The 22,539-nt window shown below is 27.3% G+C and overlaps 1 pseudogene; it reads right to left on the bottom strand.

The window, feature by feature from the left end:
* Positions 1 to 3,070: 3,070 nt before the first annotated feature.
* The window catches only part of LOC136073998 (retinoblastoma-binding protein 5-like), a 19,631-nt pseudogene continuing 162 nt past the window's right edge, over positions 3,071 to 22,539 (bottom strand).

Genomic DNA, 22,539 nt, shown 5'->3' with positions numbered 1-22,539 from the left:
CTTTTACGAATATTTGTGGTCTTACCTCTTACAAAATTCACGTTTTCCCTTACCCTTTATGAAACTTATTTAAACCTCAACTGTTTGATTTTCAGTGTTAATGGCTATTACTCTTTGATTTGCAAAGAAAAACTAATCAAAAACTAGTCTGTGGACAGTTTCTCCTGGTTAAAATCAAATCTTTAAAACTTTTATCTATTTTTAAAACTATTTTCTTCTTCAGAATACGTAATCACCAGGATATAGGCAGGTGTGATATTCTCTTTAAATTGGTTTTAACTAAAGCCCTATGGCTTTCTCATACTTATGCTTAAAGGAGTAATTATAAAACGTTATTGCGTGAAAAAACAAACAATGTCGCTTTATATAATAATATTTGCAATTGTCACCTTAAAGTAGGAATCTTTAAAACTTTTATCTTTATCTTTTTCCTCAGAACTTACTAAACCTACTTCATACTATCCTAAAGATGACAAAGAATTCTTTCCTTATTTTTTTAAGTAATCGCCCGCATGCTTATAAATTTTATCTTCCCACTGATAACTACACATCTTTTATTATTACCTGGATTCAGGCAGGTGTGGTCGCTTTTTTTTTTTACTTGCATTGCAAGAAAAAAAAAAAGTCCGATGCAAAGCCCGATTATTCTCATTTCACCAAATCTTGTATTTTATCCTAAAAGTTAGGTTATAAAGACTTCTGGAAAATATTTAAGTCTAAAATTCCGTCTCTTATTTATCCAATCGTATTGACTCTCCCAAAGATAAAGCAGAACTATTTGCAAAACAATTTTCCTTTATATTTTTTTTGTTGCTAAAGTTAATTCTCTCTTAAACTTATCAACTGTTTGAGGTCCGGAGAACATTACTTCTTATATAAGTGATCATAAGTGGCCTTTCTTCAAATCTCTCTGAACTATTCAGTAAATAAATCTTATGAACTATTCAGTAATTGAATCTTATCTTCCTGTCTGATGGAAAATGTAAACCGTGATTCCAAATCTGGAAAAGACTTTGATCCCTACAACTATTGTTCAATCAGTCTTCTCTATATTGTTAGCAAAGCCTTAAGTTTTTAATTAACAAGCATCAAAGACCTCAACTTGAGAAAACATCATCTTGAGTCAAACATCTTGAGTCAAACAGCTTACTCTCTAAGATATAACAATAATGACAATTCTACAGTATACAGACTGTATAGTATTGATTTAGTTCAAGAACTTGTTTTCGAATCTAATACATACACAACATCACTCATCCAAAAGGCCAAACCGTAAAGACTTTTTCTTGCAATTATAAATTTATTATAAATTTATATAAACGAAGCTATGCTCTTAATTATAAAAACCCATTTTATTCAATAAATCAAAGAAGGGTTAAATTACTTCATATGGTTTTAAACAAACATATGAAGTAATTTAACAAAGTAATAGGTAAAAATAATTTACAAAGTATTTCACATAAAGAGGTTTTATAAAACGCATAGTTCAAAAAGGTTTTGAAATAATCAAATTTTGAAATGCTCATGTTCTCAAAAAATGAAAACAAATTTTTTTCATTTATTATTAATACTCAGAATATGTTTTATTATTTATACCAAAGATTATTATGGTTTCAAAATATTCTACTTGCTTTTACATTCTTGTAGTTATAAAATGTTCTACCTGCTTCTACATTCTTGTAGTCATAAATATCTCCATTTATAGAAACATCTGTGACTTTGGCTTTTTTCAAAGAAGGCTCATTTGTCTCAGGTAAGTCTGAAATTGAACTCCTTTTCATTGATGTCAACTGCTCACCTCCTAATAATAGGCATACATGCTGCATATAAATTACTAGGGTATAAAACACATCACAAATTAATTAATGAAAATCTAACATTGATGATAAAAAAAAAAAACCTGACAACAAATCACTTTCTGGTTCATCATCATCGTCATCACTGCTGTAATATACAGGTTTGTCTATTGATATGACATCAATCTAAAAAATGTAAATTCTAAGGTCCTTTGGTTTTTAACATTAATATATTTAACAATTGAATATTTTGATATTTTTAACATTAAATTTTCAGCAAAAACAAAAATATATATATACTTTTGCATGATTTATTTTTTTGAAATTGTCATTATACTCCTTTAAACCCTTTAAATACAATACAAAAAACTTGAGAAACTTTGTAGATAAACAAGTTTAGCATTGTATTTCTAGAGACATGGTAAGTTAGATACCTAGATATTTCCAGAGAAGTTTGTTTTGTTCGTAAAAAGTTTACATAGAGATATTACCGTATAGGTCAGGCATGTCAAGCTCAATTTGGTATGGGAGCCTCTTTAGCCTAAGGAAATGTTGTAAGAGCCACTCAAGCTAATACTTATTTTTCTGATGAATGAAGTGTTACTCTTTAACCCAAACTGTCCTTTTGCTAAGATTTGATGTGAAGTAAACAAGATTATAATTATATTTAAAATCTATCAAATCATTGCAATATTATTAAAAAAACAACAGAAGTTTAATTTTACATTATATTATTTCACACAACTTTATTTACATTATTTATTTCACACAACAAAATAATAAAATAAATTGAATGCTTTGAGTACTTTGTGACATGATAACCATCAACCATCAGTGTAATATGGTAAATCCTCATACTCACTGACATTTTCATTCAACAATGAAGCAAACTGGCAATGATTTAGTCTTCTTGCTCTTATAAAGTTGACAACAGATGTTATTCTTTTAATCACATAATCAAGATCAATTGTTTTTCCGCATAATACTTCTTGGTGAATGATACAATAAAAATTATTTTCCTTTTTGCCAATTTTCTCATTTAATTTACAAACAAGGCCCTTCTTAAAACCAATCATAGCGGGTGCTCCATCTGTATGCTCAATCATATGCATGCTCCATCTGTGTGCTCAATCATAGCGGGTGCTCCATCTATTGACACAAGTGTAGTAATCGAAAGTTTATACTTGTCTAGTATTTATTCAATCTCCAAAAAAATGTCTACACTTGTTGTTATACCATGCATCGGAATCAACTTCAGAAGCTCTTCTGTAATTTCATATTTGAAATTGCAACCTCTGATAAAAACAGACATCTTTGACATCCGTACTTTCATCAACAGCAATCGAAAAGGCCTGAACATCCTTGCAGATTTTTGTGACCTGACTTCTCAAATCTATTGCTATGTCATTTACACGCTCAGCAACTGTATTTCTTGAAAAACTTATGTTGTTAAAATCTTTTATTTTTTCAGGGCAAAGAATCTTTGGAGTTTCAATTAGGCAGTTTTTGATAAAATCACCATCAGTGAGAGGTCTGGAATGAGATGCAATTATATGTGCCAGATTATAACTTGCTTTGACTACGAGTTTATTTGATTTGTTCACAGAATGAAAAATATTTTGTTGCTTTTTTAGTTAGGCTTTTAGTTCATTTAATTTATCCTTTTATCTTTTTGATAAAATTCAAATTTTTCCTGATGAGTTTTATAGTGCCTCTTGATATTAAATTCTTTCAACACACAAAACTTTTTGTTGACAAATCAGACAAATAATACTTTCATTAATGCTTGTAAAAAAGTATAGCACTTCCCATTTTGACTAAAAAATTCTTTTTTCATCTTCAATTTTATGTATACTGCTTGCACTTGGTTTTGAATGAGACATTTTGATTTTAGTGACAATAACAAAAAACAAAAATAGCTCAATGTTAAACAACAACAAAAAGATAACGACTGATCTATTAGATTGGGTGAATAAAAAAACCATTTGTCTTTCTTCAGCGTTTTTGCAGTAATTGTTCAGCTTTACGATAATAAAAATTTAACCAATTTCGATCAAATTTTTGTTCATGTAAAGCTGAGCAACTACTCAGCGTTTTTGGAGTAAACTGCTCAGCTTTATGTAACTAAAAATTTGAGAGATTTTGCTTAAATCTTTGTTCACATAAAGCTAAACAATTACTCCAAAAACGCCATAATATCGTCATAATTTTTAAATAATTTTTTATGGCTTTAATTTCAGAGATTCAATTTTAATAATTTTATTTGATTTCTATCATTATGTTACTTTCTATTTTTTTTTGTTACTACGAGTGATGTAAATTTGAACACAATTAAAAAGGTGTTGGCCAAAATCAATGATGCATGACAGTTGGTAGTAAAAAACATATAGTAACATAACTTAACGATAAAAACTAAAACAAAATGTTTATACTGAATTTTTAAAAGTATTTAAAAATATTTTTTTAAATTGGTTATAAGTATTGAGAAAAAAAAATTTTTTAATTAGAGTTTTGTTTTGCATAATTTTATCATTTTTATAATTTTTTTATAAATAAACTTTTTTATAAAAAGAAACTTTTTTCCACAACTTTTAAATAAAGAAAATTATCAAAGCACCAGCCTCATGAATTTGTTATGATTTTTGATTATTAGTCCACTGGCAGAGAACAACAAAGAAGCAAATATTAAACTTTTTTTAACATAACTAACTTTTTAATTTCACCAATTTCAGCACAGTAATAAATATTCTGAACACAGTAACAATTACTTGAATAAACCTCAACTTCTTCATGTTGTTCATTATTTAGATTATTCAATTCTTCCTTATCTTCATCTGAGAGATCAAATTCACTTTCTGTATTCAATATTTTCATCAAGTTCTTTGAAATAAGGAGCAAATGCAGACCAATTTTCCTAAAAACAATAAAATAAATAAAAATCAGTATTTTATTAAAGTAAAATCAATAAAGGTTATTTACACAAAAAGTTAAAAATTATTTATAAACTTCAATTTAAATTATTCATAAATTTTAATGAAAAAAAATTATTATTCTCTTGAAAAAAAAAATTTAAATTTTTTTAAAATAAAAAAGAAAATAAAAAAACTTAAAGAAAAATTAAATTTAACTTACTACATGAGTTTGTGACCATATTAAAACAAGTCCATTTGCAACAGAACATATTATTGGTCTAAATGGATGCCACTAAAATTTGCAAAAAGTATATTTAAATATTTAAATATATCATAAACTTAAATAACTTAAACAGCTGTAAAAATTGCAAATATAAAAAACTAAAAAAAAAGTGCAAATAAAATTATATATTTAAATTGACAGTCATCAGTCATTTAGATTTGAAACATGATGTTTATAAAATTGTTAATATAATTATCCTGGTCAATGATTATCTGATTTCTAACACTGATAAAGATGGTGTTTAACGCTAATGTCTTAAGAAAGTTATTAAAGAAATTTTTTAATAAAGTTTGTATAATGCTGTAAAGAATGCCCAATAATGATGGCACCTTAAAAATGGTGATTATCCATAAGCAAGTCAACCATAAGAAAGTCAACCATGTGCTATTATAAATAAACTCTTGAAACCCTTGAAAATAAATACCAGCTATTTATATTTTATTATCTTTTAGTTTTGATGATGCAGTCCTCAAATTCAGAAAAATTAGTTAAAAAATTGACTCACTTGATAAACTATTATAACAGGTCAGGTTATCCTGCTACTGGTAACATGTAACCCAGTACAATCTGCTTCATGTCCTGCTGCCTTGTAGGATACGCCTTTTTAGGCAAAGGCTACGAGATGCCAACTCCGATTTAAAACACCCCCCGGCCTTGGGGGTCTTGGCTGAGTAAAGGCTAGAGATGTTAAATGCATCTGGCTACTGTTTTGTAGAAGGCCTCCTAGTCAAAGACTTAAGGAGTAAACAGATTCTATCTGTTGACCACCCCTGCACCCCATTTTCATCTATTAGGCTGGCACAGATGTATTATTAATACATTGCGGAGGGGACATTTGGAGCCCTTTGTTATGGCTTAGAGTTTATTAATAGTAATGAGGCAATTGCTTGGGCTATTAAACAGTGTTCTGAGTACTATCTATGCTTTGAATCATGTTCTTAAACAAGTTTAAAAATGAATAAAGTACCAAAAACTATAAAACACAAAAAACCATTATCACCAAGTTCTCTAAACCTATCATTCACTAATAATCGAAGTAACTTTTCTTCTGTTGAGTCTTATCTCTTGCAAAGTTCACCAGACCTACTTGCTTTTTGTGAGACTAATTTGAGTTCAGCTGTCTTATCTTGTGATCTTAGTGTTGATGGTTATCTTCCTTTATTTCATTATAAGACTCCAATAGTCACATGGTTGGCCTAAGCATTTAATTCGTAAAAATTCACCCATTTGTTGTGAAACTAGGTTTGAATCCAAAGACTATTCTTTCACGTGCTTTGGTATACACTTTTTAGCACCACTTTACTCTATCGCCTTTCTCTTTGTTCTATATTGCTCTACTTCATCTCAAAACTGATGTAACATGAAATAACATCAAAATCTTTTTGATGTTATTTCTGATCATATTGACCAAGCCCTCACTCTTTATCCATCAGCTAATATAGTTGTTGTCGGTGACTTTAAGGCTCACCACTCTGAATGGCTTGGGTCTAGTGTTAGTGATTATGCAGGCATTAAAGTCCACAACCTTTGCCTTTCTCAATTCCTAATCATTTACCTTCTCCACTCGCAAGTCGCTCTCATGACTTCTGGAGAATCTTTAATAGTATTAATAATAAGAGAAAATCTTTAATTCCACCTCTCTTGTATGGTTAAGACTTCGTCACCTCACCTAAAGACAAAGCTGAATTGTTTGCTAAAAACTTTTCATCAATATCTTGATATCTCTTGATCTTGATTGAGTTGCGTGCTACCTATTATTGCCAACCTATATTTATTAGTTAAACCTATATTTATTGGTTATATATAACCTATATTTATTGGTTATATATAACCTATATGGTTATATATATTCAATGGATCAACCTTATGGTTGATCCATTGCTTGACATTCATATCACTCCAGCTTCTGTATCTAAAGTGATTTCCTGACAAGACTCTTCTACAGCTTGTGGCCCGGACAAAATACCTGTTATTGTCTTACAGAAGTGTTCTCCGGAGCTGTCGTGTATACTCTTAAAACTATTCAACAAGTGCTTATCTGAGTCTTGTTTTCCAGCCTGCTGGAAACCGGCATCTGTTATCCTTATCTTCAAATATTCTGGAGAGCGACCTGATTCGTCTAACTACCGTCCCATAAGTCTTCTTCCTATCATAAGCAAGGTTTTTGAATCTTTAATTAACAAACACTTAATTTCTCATCTTGAATCTCATAACTTACTTTCTGACCATTAATATAGATTTCGATCATCTCGTTCTACAGCTGATTTGCTAATGGTAATAACCGATAGGTTTTATCATGCATTAGATAAAGGTGGAGAGGTTAAGGCCATCGCTCTTGACATTTTAAAAGCTTTTGATAAAGTTTGGAATGCTGGTCTTCTCCATAAACTTTCTTCTTATGGTGTATCTGGCAACATTTTTAAGATTATTGAATTCCTCCTTTCCATTGTAGTATAAAACTTGTCCTCGATGGACAGCACTCTTTTTCTTATTCTATAATTTCAGGGGTTCCTCAAGGTTCTATCCTTGGCCCTATACTCTTTTTAATTTACATTAACGATCTTCCAGATATTCTCACATCTAAGGTGGCATTGCTTGCTGATGATACTACAATTTATTTTTGTTGTGATAAGAAGCCAACACTCTCTGATTGCTTGGAGGGGGGCATTTGAGCTTGAAAAGGATCTCACTTCTGCTACAGCATGGGGCTCACAGTGGCTGGTGAACTTGAATACAGATAAAACACAATTTTTTTTCAGTCAATCGTTATTGCAATAAGTTAGATCTTCCTATATTTATGAACAGTGATATACTCAATGAGTCATCTACTCTTCATCTTCTAGGATTAACTCTTACTTCTGATCTTTCTTGGAAACCATATATCAAATCAGTTGCAAAATTAGCATCTGCTAAGGTTGCATCTCTTTATCAAGCTCGATACTTTCTTACTTCGGATTTCTATTCTCTATCTCTATAAATGTCAAATCCAGCCTTGTATAGAATACTGTTACCATATCTGGGGTGGATCTTCTATTGATGCCCTTTCTCTTTTAGACAAGGTGCAAAAACATATTGTAAACATAGTTAGACCTGCTCTTTCAACCAACCTCCAACCATTATCACATCGTTGTAATGTTGCTTCTCTGTCTCTTTTCTACAAATTCTATAATGGGCACTGCTCTAAAGAGCTAGCGTCTCTTGTGCCATCTGCTAAAATTCATTCTTGTGTTACTCAACACAAGAATGAATTTTAGCAGATGGCACAGGAGAGCAAAATTAAGTCTCATCCTTTTTCTGTGACTGTTCTAAGTGCTCCAAAAACGCTTATTCGTCTAGTTTTTTTCCTCGAACATCAGTTCTTAGAAATTTGCTTCCTTCATCTTGCTTTCCTGATTCATATAATTTGCAATCCTTTGAGTCGTCCGTCAATCGTTATCTTGCTCTACAATCTTCATCTTTTCTCTTCCAGTAACTTCCATCTTTAAATAGTGGTTGCTTGCAGCCTTGTTGGAAGCGAAGATGTTTAAAAAAAAAACAAAAAAAAATTCACACTCAAGCTGATTGACAGTTATTTAAAAAGATTTTAAAAACATGTATTTAAATAAAATTATAACCTAAGATATGGAAAAGCCATAAAACCACAGAACTTTTGATTTTAATGTTTGGACTCTAACTATAATAGTTTTTTAATAAAGACCTTTTTTAAAAAAATAGTGTTTCAGTTTTAAATATTAAAATGATTACACAACTTTCATATTTCCATGCTTGAATAGTTAAACTAAAACCCAGTTATCACAATAAAACTTGTTTTGATAAGCAAAATCTTATAGTGATAACTGTTCTGCCACTCTTTAAGTTTTTCTTTTACTGTTTTTTACTTTCTTTTTTTTCAAAAATTTAAGTTTGTTCCCAATGCTAATAATTAAACTAATATTTTTTACGTTATTTTGGAATAAAAATTATTTACAAGTGATACAGTCTAAAATAACAAAGATTTCTTCTTGTGTTGCTGATTAGTCAGCTATTTAGCTCAGAACATTTCTGGTTTTCTACTTTTTGTGTCTTTTTACAAAAAGTAGAAAAGCAGAAATGTTCTGACTCACTTTTGAACCATCTGTTAATCACAATCTGTTCAGCAGCGTAACAACCAACATGGAATATATGGAAAAATACTTAATTAAAGTCTTTGAAAACATAAGACTTGATAGTAATGAATTTGTATAATAAAAAGTAAATAAACAAACAGAAAAAAATTTAAAGGTAATAAAAAATATATAAAAACAAAAACATTGTTAGGATTGTTGATGTTACCATAATACATTGATGGTTTGTATCAAATCATTTAAAATCATTCAATTATTCAAATAATTTAACAACTTAATACAAATAATAAAAAAGACATTTGCAAGCAACTCTCCTATGGTTCCATGTAAGATTTTCATTAAACTGCCAATACTTCTTTCCCAAATATACAAAGCATGTTGTCTTGATGATCCTATGAAACATGTCAAAACCAATTACTATAATATTTATTGTACATTACTTTTAAATTTAGTCGTCTTTTCAGTCTATTTTGATAACCTATTTTTAGGTAATTAACATAGACTGCAAACACAAATTCACCTTAAGGCTTATGTCACAATCAGCTCTCTCCTTATTTATAGACAGAACTTAATTTATTACTATGTAAACTAAAAATAGATTTTACTTGTTGTCAACCTAGAAGCTCAACACAATTTATCTTAAGAAAAAAATTTAGAAATCCTAAAAGTGAATATAAACACAACACATACATACACACACACATGAACACTAAGTCATATTCTTAGACAGAGATTGAGACTATTGAGTTATTAGATGCGGCTCCTCAGAAAACATTAAGAGCATTGTGGATGCAGATGATATAAATAGCATGTAGAGAGCTAGCAGCTTTAGGAGAAAAAGGTAGAGTTAAATATAAGAAAATATGAAGAGTTCATAACGGTGTGAAAAAACCTTAGTTTAAGAATGCATATTCTTGAGATTTTATACTAGAGAAACAGCATAGGGAATAAATCAAAGGAGGCTAAATCAATGATGAAGTTAATGATGATGATGATATTTATATATATAAATATATATATACATGTATATATATATATATATATATATATATATATATATATATATATATATATATATATATATATATATATATATATATTAAAAATTTCAAATTCAATTAAAAAATTCACAACAATTCGTAGAAAAAGCAAAATCGTGGGACATATCCAGTGACGAAATTCAGGTATCATTGGACGTTATAAACTTATACCCATCAATTCCTCTTAAAGAAGCTGCTGAAGTACTCATAAGGTTATTGGAGGTGAGTGATAATTTTAAAAAAGCGACAAAATTAAATATAAAAGAAATAAAAATTCTGATAGAACTATGTTTATACCGACCATACTTTTTATGGAACAATAAAATACACGAACTTGAAAATTCAGGTCCAATAGGTCTTTCATTTATGGTAGTTTTAGCTGAATCTTTTCTTCAACATCTTGAAAAAAGCGCTGAAAAACAACCCACTTATTGATTTAAAGTCATTTTATAGATACGTAGATGACAGTCATGCTAGAGTCCTTAACATTGCCCATGCTGAGCAATTTAAGACAATACTTAATCAACAGCAAAAAAATACAATATACTATCGAATTTGAAAATGACAACAAAACACAAAATTTTCTAGACATATCCATAATAAATAACAAAAGTGGTAAATATGAATTTAAAATACACAGGAAAAATGCAATTACTAACATTCAAGTTAAGGCAACATCAAACCATGACCCACAAATTTTAAATGGAATATTCAAGGGTTTCGTACACAGAGCATTTAATATATGCAGTCAAAAACATATAGAAAATGAACTGAAATTCCTTATTCAAGTATTTGTCGAAAATGGCTACAAACAATCTAATCTCATAAAAATCATAAAAGAAATAAAACGAAAGAACAAAAAATCACTAGTGACTACTAAAAACAATGAAAACATCACCAGTACGTATCCAACAATTTCATTACCTTGGGTACCAATATTGTCTCCCAAATTACGTAAGGTGTTTAGGAAGGCAGGATATAAAACGGTCTTTAAATCAAACCTGAACCTAGAAGCAATATTAACATCAAGAAATAAATCTAAACTACAAATGAACAGCCACCCAGGAGTCTACCTTATTAAACGTCATTGTAACAAAAAGTATATAGGTGAAACAAAAATGCAAATAAAAACATGTATGCAGCAACACAAAAACAGTACAATAGGAAATAAAACAGAACGATCTGCATTAGCTACACACATGAGACATTGTTCACAACAAATTAACTGGGACAGTTGCAGAACTCTAAAAGTTGATGCTAAAAAGTTTGATAGAAAAGTTCGTGAGGCACTCGAAATACAGTACCACCAATGTGCCCCTCAACAAAACGGTATCAATTTAGATGAGGGTCAATATGTGTCAACAAAATTTTGGACACCATTTATGGCGCACTTACGTCAGAAAAAGATGAAACCATCCCATTGACATAAAATAAAACTGCCGTTTTAAAAATCAGATACAAAAAAACAAAAAAAACAAAACAAAACAAAAAAAAGTTTAAAGCTGAAGACGCTGGTCACAACAATCCAGCGAAAATTTCTTTAATAAAAATAAAAATAAATTTAGTATCGAGAGAAACTCGTATTAATTGATGTTTATAAAATAATAATAATAATAATAATATATATATATATATATATATATATATATATATATATATATATATATATATATATATAATATATATTATATATCTTGTATATGTATATAAAATATCAACATTCTAATAAAAATAACATCTTTTTGGAATGTATCAATATTTATTCAGCTTTGGTCATAAACCCAGCCCCAGCGATATTTATGGCCTTGGCCTGAGTCAAATTTCAACCCTGGTAGTTAAGTATAACTGGACAATTCCTATTGGTTGATTAAACAACACTGTAATTTATAAAATATTTTAAAAAGTCTAAATATATGTGAAATCTTCGAATATATTAACACATATTTACAGAAGTAGTCAATCAAGGCAATATCTTACCTGTCCATTAGACGATATCCTACCTGCTACAATAAACTCTCCATCACCAGAAAAAGCACATTTTTTCCACAATGTTCTGAAACAAGATTAAAGTGTGATTTGCACATTAGCTAAATTTTAAAATAGTTATTGCTTACAGATGACAAACTAAAATATACTTTATAATTTAAATATAAAGTGTTTAGCATTTTATTTTGTAAGATATTTTTATTTTAATTTTCTTTCTTTTGTATTTTTGTTATTTTTGTATAAGTAGAAGTTTTTTAAATTGACAATATTAGAACGATTTTTTATTTTTAGAAAATTTAACAATAGTTTGAAAAACAATATTTCTAAATTGAAATAAAATAAATGTACATCAGATCAAGTTAAGGTTTAAAATTTAAATGATGTGTCACAAATTACCTGTTAACAAGAAAATTACCTGTTTTTTTTTTTGTTATTCACCTCCTCAAGGCCGAGAAGGCCACTACAGACGAGGAGGCTACTTATTAGTGGTTATAACCCTCTCTCAACTCTATAGCTCCGAAACACGAACCTTGACGAACAAGGCCGCTGCGCGGAGAAACAAGTTGAGCGTGGTACTACCAGGGACGTGGTGGGGATCGAACTCGGAACTGTTAACAAGATCTTGAAGTTTTTGTGTAGGCTCAGGCTCCTGCCCATCTTTACAGAAAATTACAGCATCTCAATCAAATACTCGGATTACACGATCTTGGGAGTTTATCAAAAATGAGCTAAACAACATATAAACATTCCATCAATATGATGATCAGATCTGTGTATACCACTTTTTATCTTACTATCTATGTCAATCTATATTTCTATCTATGTTAACATAGAAAGCAAAAAAATAGTAATCAACATTAAAACCAAAAAAAATATCAAAAACAAAAAAAAATTTTCGCTAGATTTATTTTTACCATTAGCGCTTCAAATCAGCTATATTGATACCATAGAAATAATTTTGAAGCAGTTTTAACTAGGGCGATATCACTACCGAACTATTGAAGTAAACACCAAACTGTCAGTAACCAGATCAGTGCATATCACTTTCTACCTATGTTGATTAGGATATAACACTATTGCCAATATGTTTTAAGAGATAGCAGGTAAAGACAAAATTTGTTTTTTAAGACCATTTTAAGTAACAAATTCATTATTTTCTTAATATATCAAGTATCAATGTTTGAATAAATAAATAATAAATGTATCAATGCAGCATTAGATACACACCAATAATGTCATACTCAAATAGACAGCTATGGGATTTTAGCACATACATTGATTGATTAAATAGGGAGAATATGAAAGGAGTGTCACAACATTAACTAAAGGTGTGGGTATATATTGGGTGTATGTAAATATATATACTTATACACTTGCATGATAGTCAGAAAGTTTTTCTATACTATGTTGATTTATTTAATAACTAAAAAGCAAGACCAGAAAAATATAAAAAACCTTTTTTTTTTTTTTAAATTTTCCTGCCTTACCTAAAACCCTTGGTTGATGTATTTACGCTCTTCTGCATCTGTGTCTATATCAATTAATGTATGTACCACTGCAATTAAGAATTTTTTTATGTTAAAAAACTATATTTAATATTAATTAAAATTAAGAAAAGGTAGTAACAACAATTAAGAAATTCTTGACTGCAGTAGTTCCTTATCCTTGGTGAAGTATAAAAATCTGTCATAAAATAGATAAAACTGAAAAATAATAATAAACAAAAACTGATGAAGTTAAGAATTGTCAGGAACGATTATAGAGGTTTCATACAAAACATTTGGATGTAAAATGTAAAGTAAAGAAACAAAGAAGCCTCAGTTACAAAAACAAAGTTACGATAAGATCAAGAACACGTATAAAAAATTAGAATTATCTAAGCACAAAATCAAGGACACTTAAATAACAATGAAACACATTCACATTGGTTCAAAATTCAATCAAAATTGGTTAAAAATACACATAAGTAAAATGTGATATACATTTAAATAAAAAAATATTATTAAAACATAACAAGGATAAAACATAACAGAGATAAAACATAACAGGGATAAAAAAGGTAGTATTGTCTCAATACAATTAAACATTTAAATATCACATGAATGTCCTAACATGAGTTGCTAATTATTAAAGAAGTATAAACAAATTATATTTAATTTTATATATTTTAAATACACAAATATTATATGATTGTAACGAAAATAATTGAAATAATAATTTGCACTAACTTAATTATATTAATTACGTAATTAGTACTTACTTTCCTCGTCTTGCAAATTCAATTGATTTTATTACAGTATTTGCATTTGAAGCTGTGCTTGGTCTATATGAAGTTTTAATCTAAAAAAACACACAAAATATTCATTATTTTGTTGCTATGGATACAATGTTACCTAACAACTACCAAAAAAATAATAATGTTATTATTATATTGTTCAAAAAATAATAAAAATTGTATATACATTTATATATATATATATATATATATATATATATATATATATATATATATATATATATATATATAAATATTAATAGCGCAATGAATATTATTAGTGCGCATAGTTACGCATAGTTTCGCTTATATATATTGTTCGTGTTGTTACTTACGGTTCTGTATTCTGTAAAATACACTATTTCTTAGTTTTTAAAAAGTTTTTAGACTTTTTTTATGCGCGGTTATATATGTGCCATGCGGTCTTTCGAGTCAGGTCAGCAAGCTAATTAGAGCTGTTATACTTTTATATTTAAGAAGATTTGATGTTGTTCATTGTTTAAAATAAAAATTTAAATAATCGTTTGTTTATTGTTGTTTATTTTTATTTTTCTAATTTTTATAGCCTGTTTTCATTTTTTAGAAGAAGTTAGATTATTTATAGATTAAGATTATTAGATTATTTATAGATTAAGATTATTTTTTGTAGAAAGAATAATAAGAATAAAATATCTATGTATTTAATATGAAAAGTTAAATAAAATAAGACTGTTGTTTGTGGTCATGTAAGTTTATATAAATAAGTTTGCGTTTATTTCAACCTATTTTATATTTCTCTCTATCTATATGTATATTTTATATTCTTAGGAAAAATAATGAGGAATAAAAAAATTTTAAAAAATTCTTCTGGAATTTGTCAAAAGAATGTTGTGCTATGCTTCATTTTAAGGTATCTGTATTTTTGTTTATTAGAAATTTTTGATTTTGTTCTTTAATGGTTTCATCTTTTTCCTTCAAATGTTGTGAATTGTAGTCTGCATTCTTTGTTAAATTAAAAATAATTGATGCTAATAAATGTTGTTTTATAGTTGTTAAAGGTTTGCATATATGTTTTTGATAAATACGTGTATGTGATGATATATGTTATATAGTTGTTTTATAAGTGTGTTTATATAAATGTTTTTATAATAGTATGAAATGTATTTTATCTAATGTGTACATGATTGTTAAATGAGGTGTTTTTATATGTTATATAAAATTAAAAAAAATATTGTGTTTTATAGTTAGTATAACTACAAAACACAATATATTTGAGATTTAGATCTAGAGCAAGATTCGTCAACCTTACCAGTCAAGCAGTGTTACTGCATTAGGTCTAAGTGTAGTCTAGCAGTAAGCAATTCATAAAGTCATGACCTTTTATGGTACGAGTTAAAAATGTTAAAGTAGACATTAGGTAGATAATGTTTAGTAGCTTGAAATGATAGGTAATATAAAACCTTTTTCAAATTTTATTAAGTAATTAGTTTATTGTAATCTTTTTTTAAATTGTACTTTTAAATTTAAAGCTTTGTGTTATAGATGTTAATATTGAAAATATAAGTTACTATAATTCTTAGATGGGGTCTAGCGTTAAAAGATATTTATGAGTAGTTTCTTGCTTTCACATGCTTTTAATAATTGGGATAAAAGCCATGACAATATTTTATTATAAATAAAATTTATCTATAGTATTGTTAAAACCTTTGCTCTTTGAAAAAAATGTTTCTGGATTTTCAATAAATGTATAATAATTTCTCTTGCATGAATGAATTGTGATTTAGGATATAATTGTGTTATTATATGTTTGTTTTTCTATATTTAATCTTAATATGAATACGCTAATTTAATAGTAGTGTCATTTCACTTTGGTTTTTAATAAAGAACTTTCTAGGCTTTTCTAAAAGCATTTCTTTACTCCACGTGGTCTTTCAAGCAAGGTCTATAAGGCGATTAGAGCTGATACATTTTTAGTTACAAGTTGAGTTGATGTTGTTCATTGTTTAATTTTACAATAAAAATTTAAATAAATGTTAGTTTGTTGTTGGTTATTCATATTTTTTCTAATTCTTATAGTCTGTTTCCTTTTCTTTAAATAAATTAAGACTGTTATTTGTGGACATGTAAGTGTATTTACATAAATTTGAGTATATTTGAGTATATTTTATATTTCTCTATATCTATATGTATATTTTCTTTAGATAAAAAAAAATAAGGTATAGAAAATAGAAAAAGTAGTAGAAAGTAAAAAAAAATTATGTTGGAAGTTGTCAAAAGAATGTTGTGCTTTGCTTCTTTTTAAGGTATCCGAATATATATTTAGATTTTTAAATTTGTTCTTAAATGTTTCCATTTTTTTTTTACTTTATATAAAATATACTAACTGACATTGTCATATATGTTTAGAACATATATATCATATATGTTCTAAAGTAATTGCATTTGATTTTTTTTTAAATACATTGCTTAACATGAGGCATATTTATTTTTTTTTTTTTTTTTTTCTCTTTTAAGTAGTTAAATAAAATTGTTTTATAGATAGAAACTAAGTAAGATTCAACATTGCGTTTTTGTTTTTATTACCAAATAATATCTTTGTTATTAGGATTTCAGGTTTTTGTTGATTTTTCTTTTTGTAGATATGTTTACTACTTTGTAGATATGTTTACCACTTTAGACTATTTTTGTAATTTTTATTTAATTATCATTGCCAGTCAAGAGATCTTACTAAGTTGTGATATTACTTGGCACTATATAGTGCTGGGTGGTCTTGGTTTCTGTTAATTATTTTTTAATTAAGACACTTTAGAACTAAGACTAAGTATAAATCTTACTATAATCAGTATCAAAATATAAATACTAGAATTTGTTAAGCTACATATCTTTTTCTTTTTTTTTCTTTCAAAGTTACCAATTATAATTTCTTAGACCCATCAGATAAGTGCTATAATTTATATTTTAATTAAAATTCAACCTTATGTATATCTACTTTTTATTATACTCAACTTTGTTTCTCAATAATTTCAGATATTTTACGATGTCACAACTGATAAGGTAAAAATTATAATAACTTTTTTTATGACTGTAAAAAAATAGACTATTATCAGATTTGTTATATATATTTTAGTTCTAACATTAGTCACCACATTTTTTCACGAATCAAATTTTATTATATTTTCAAATAATTGGTTATGATTATCCTAAAATAAAATGATTTTATATATTTTTTGAAGCTCAAACATAATTGTATTTTTTTTTTTTTAGTTGTCATTGCTTTATTAGTTTACTTACTGTTGAAACATGGTTTTAATTTAGTAAATTTTTTTTTTTTTTTTTTTTTTTTTTTTTATTCACCTCCTCAAGGCCATGAAGGCCACTACAGATGAGGAGGCTACTCAATAGTGGTTATAACCCTCTCTCAACTCTATAACTCCGAAACACGAACCTCGACGAACAAGGCCGCTGCGCGGAGAAACAAATTCATATGATATGAAATTTACTGTGTTAATCATTATTCACAGTTAAGAAGAAGTTGGGATTCTAAACTATTGAGGTAAAAAATTTTGTTTAGTGATAACATTAAGAAGCCTTTTCTTTAATGGTTAATTGTGCTATAGCTATTTTGGGGTATTATTTTTTGCCAATGCCATTAAAAACAATAACTAATTTATTAATATAATAACTTATTGTAACTTTTTTTTTAACACAGTATCCTCCTCTGTTTAAAGGAAGTTTATTAATAAAGGACATCACTATTGGAACACTCTGTTATTACTAAGCTCTAATGTTTTTTTTTTACCATAATTGATTTTGACCATGTTTAACAAATGTTCGACGAGTCGCTAATTCATGAACACAATAATAAATATAAAAAATAATGCTCCCTTTATTATAACTTACTTATTCTAAAATACAATAATAAATCTGTAAAATAATGCTTTTGTAGTTTGAGATAATCTTTTTTTTTTCTTTTGGTATTGGTAAGTTGTACTTGGCTTTTCTTTTCTGGTGCTTGCTGTTATTAAAAACAACCTAATATTTAAAGTTACGCGGTCTTTACTAAATGTCAAGACCAATATAAGCTTAAGGCTGCTATTGTCCCAATTTTTATGGAGGAGAGCACAATGCTAAACTAATTAAAACTTTTATAGCGTTCTTCAGTGAAAAAACCGGGACAATGGCAGCCCAAATAGATGAATTTGTATTTTATATTTTTCAGATAATATATCAAATCAAATTGTTATTTATTTATTACTAACCCGTATTACGGGTTGCTTACTGCTAGTATATATAAATCATTTAAAAACAGACACAACTCAGAGTCTAAGTAGCAGAGTAGTAATAAGCTGAATCTTTTAAATGATTTTACATACTCTCAAATAAAAACAATCAAAATGTTGTGTCTGTAAAATCATAATAAAGTTGAATCATTTTAAAACAGTACAACTCAGAGTAGCAGAGTAGTATTAAGTAAAATCTTTAGAATGATTTTACAGACTCTCAAATAAAATCATTTAAAAGTTGAGTTTAAAATAATAAATTTTGAAGTATTAACACCAATTGTTATCTGGAAAGTTCCAGATATAAAAAAGCATTTTTTGTGACTAAGAATATTTACATAATATCAACATTATTTAAACACGAAAATGTTAAATATGTTAATTTTTCAAATTAGTAAAACACAGGAGCGTGGTGGCTCTAAAAAGCCCATGCAGGATTTTTATTAAAAGGCCTATATATGCGGGATTTAACCATATATGCTTTATGTAAAGGCCCATACGAAAAAATATATATATATAATAACTGACCTTATTCTAATAAATCATTAATACAAACCAACAAGTTGAGATAATACTATTTGTTATTAATAATATAGTTTGTAATACTGCAAAAAAAAAATGGTAACAACACGATGTAGCGACCACGTTTTTGTTTTGATTTTCTTAAAACACAACTTTACCGTAAGCAAATACGATTAGTATTTTATTGTTCAAAGAACAAAATTAGGAAATATCGCCGAAAAAAATATATTCTATAAAATATAATTCGAAATTAACAAAATTAAACACAAAATTAAAAATCAAAGATTTTAATTTTTTTATTACTATATAATGATATTTATTTTATTGTGCAATAATATTAATTTTTTTTAAATTATATATAATTTTTTTTCTAAAATAAATATTGAAAATCTTGAAAATTAAGAAATTCTTTTTATTTTATGAAAAAGTTCTTTTTAGTTTATGCTTTTGTTTAATTTGGTGTTTTTACTTTTTTTAACATTTTAGGATAAACTCGCAACAGCTAAAATGCCGCTCTAAAAATGGTGCTGTTATTGACATAGTTTAAACATAAAAGTTTTTATAATGTAGTTTCATTTAGCAGTTCATCATCCTTTTTTAAATCTGTCTGAGGACAGGATATTACAGAGTGATTTCTTTATTTACCTACAATAATATAAACTGTATAAAAATAAAAAACTTTATTTATTATTAAAGAAGTTTATATCAGTTTCGAAAGGTTACAAAAATGCAAAACATGAGTTCGATCCTCATTTATATAAAACCTAATTTAAAATTTAACACCAAAATATTTTTCCTAAATGAATTAAAACGCAATACAATTACTATAAAGTAATTGTATTGCGATTTAATTCATTTAAGCAAAATGTTTTGGGGTTAAATTTTAAATTAAGTTAATTTAAGTCCAACAATAATAGTAGCTATTACTATTGTTGAGTCTGCGGACTTTCTTAAATTTATTTTGTCAACATTAGGATTGTTAAAAACTGTTTATGGGTTCATTATTTTTCTCATGAAAAAAATATCATAATACGTTTTAAAACATCTACTTTGTTTTCAGAGCAATATTATTATTATGCAAAATACTAATATAGTTGCGCTCAAAGTTGAAATCAAGTTTGAAATCAAGTGATTAATAAAATTTAATTTGTGCTAAAATAAATATTTTAAATGATTCTGGAATTTCTTTAAAATGTAGAAAAAATTAGGATTTGCCAAAAGGCCCATATTTAGATGAAAAAGTGAAAAGCCCATGCGGGAATCCCGCTTAGCCTCTGGGGCCACCACGCCTCTGGTAAAACAGCTGCGTAGCGCTGTGGGTGTTGCAATGATATATTTAAGAGGCGTGTCTGGCAAGATTACAATTTAACATTTTTCAAGTTAACTTGTTTTTTTTTAAAGTTTTTTTAAAATTTTTTTTTTATTATTGTTGTTTATATTTTTTCCCTAAGTTTCATAGAATAAGTGCATCAATCCGTACATAAACTGACTGTTATTCAGTACCAATGGGCACTGGACCTAAATAAAGACATCTTTTGAACCTTCAAAAGACGCTTGAAAGATATCTTTTTTTATGTCCCATTCCCACTAGAGTATTCACAGTAGAGTGATACATCATACATCAACTGATTGAAATATGTTTAGACACAGTAAAGTGTACATGTAAATATATTCACAGTGGAGTGATACGCATACATCAACTGATTGAAATATGGATAGACACAGTAAAGTGTACATACATCTACTGAGGGTTTAGGTTTTATCAAACATTCTTTTATATACAAAGAAAATATTTCAATATTTATTTAAATAGAGTTTATAAATTGATATAATTTATATGACAAATTACTAAACTGAATTAAACTTTAAAAAAAAAAAAAAATCAAATATAGGCGTACAAATAACAAAAAAAATAGTTGTACGTGTACAAATAATGCTTAATCTAACTAATTAGAGCATAGAGTATTTGATGAACAATACCTTTACACTTAACTATTTGATGATAAAGATATTTTTAACTTGTATTTCCAGAAAACTATTTAGATACCCGAAAAAAATAAAATTTAAGAGAAATATTTGGAATACTGGAAATATCTGGAATAAGATAATCCCTGTATACAGATACAGACAGTTAGTTCTGAAAAAAAAAAGCAAAGATTCACATAGCAATACAGCCATGATAAACTAAGTAGAGAACTTAGTAATTGCAAAATAACACATAATACTCTTAAATTTGTTTCTTTTATTTTTCAAAAATAATAAATAGCATTTTAAAACTTATATAAATACCTTTCCTTTTGCATTTCCAGTAAATATGTAATCTCCTCTTTTATCAAACGAAGCTTGAATATTTTGTTCGCACTAAAACAATTCTACTTATTTAGAATAGAATCAATACAACAGTATAGCAGATTGATATACTTGCAGCGAGATTGTAACATTTGATTTATAATAAAGATTGATTCATAAAAATGATATTAAAAAATAAAAGTATATATAATAAATCTTTTTTGGGGTATTTAACTGTTTTATAGTAAATTATAGTTCATCATAAAGATATATATTACAGATATTATGTCAACTCTTATGCTAAAACACTCAAGCTATTTTAATTTCAAATGATGAAAAAAAAAAAGAATATATTTATATATATTTATACATACTTGGGGTAATTGAGGTTTTTTAGCCCTGGTCAAACTAATCAAAAAGAAAAAAAACTCTTGAGTAAGAGAAGAAAAAGCTCACAAATTTTGGATGGTAACCATTCTAGTGGTGGTAGAATCACAATAAAAATACTCAGTCCAAATCTGCTAGGAAAAGCACCCAGTTGTTAAAAATTGTTTAAACTATTCTATCATGTATTTTAATAGAAAAAAAGTATTGCAGTAACCTATAGAGCCAGAAATGTTAAACTATCAAAAAAAAGAAAAAAAAAGCTTATATTATATCTCATAAAGAGTTTTTATAGAAACATATATATAGAGTTTCTAAAAGGAGATTTATTTTATTTACCACACGGTAAATAAAATAAATCTCCTTTTAGAAAATCACAATTAGGAATTTTTTTTCTTTTAACAATTAGTATATATTCTCTAATGTCTTAAAAAAATAATGAAAGAATAAAAATATAAATAGAACAAGCTATTTATAGATTTTAAAAGAAGAGGAAAAGCGTATAATTCGATTTAAGAAAAAGTGTTGAACTTTCATCATTTTTTTTAATACCTTGTAACAATCCAAAACTTTAGCAATTAGTTTTAAATGGGTCAACCACAAAGCTGGTTTAATATTTTAAAGCATCAACATTTAATTTTTAAATATTTTGCAAAACATTTATATTCAATTAGAAATTATTTAAACTTC

The sequence above is a fragment of the Hydra vulgaris genome, chromosome 01 (genome assembly GCF_038396675.1).
Source record: "Hydra vulgaris chromosome 01, alternate assembly HydraT2T_AEP".
Lineage (NCBI taxonomy): Eukaryota > Metazoa > Cnidaria > Hydrozoa > Anthoathecata > Hydridae > Hydra > Hydra vulgaris.
This window is presented reverse-complemented; position numbering and strand designations above follow the sequence as displayed.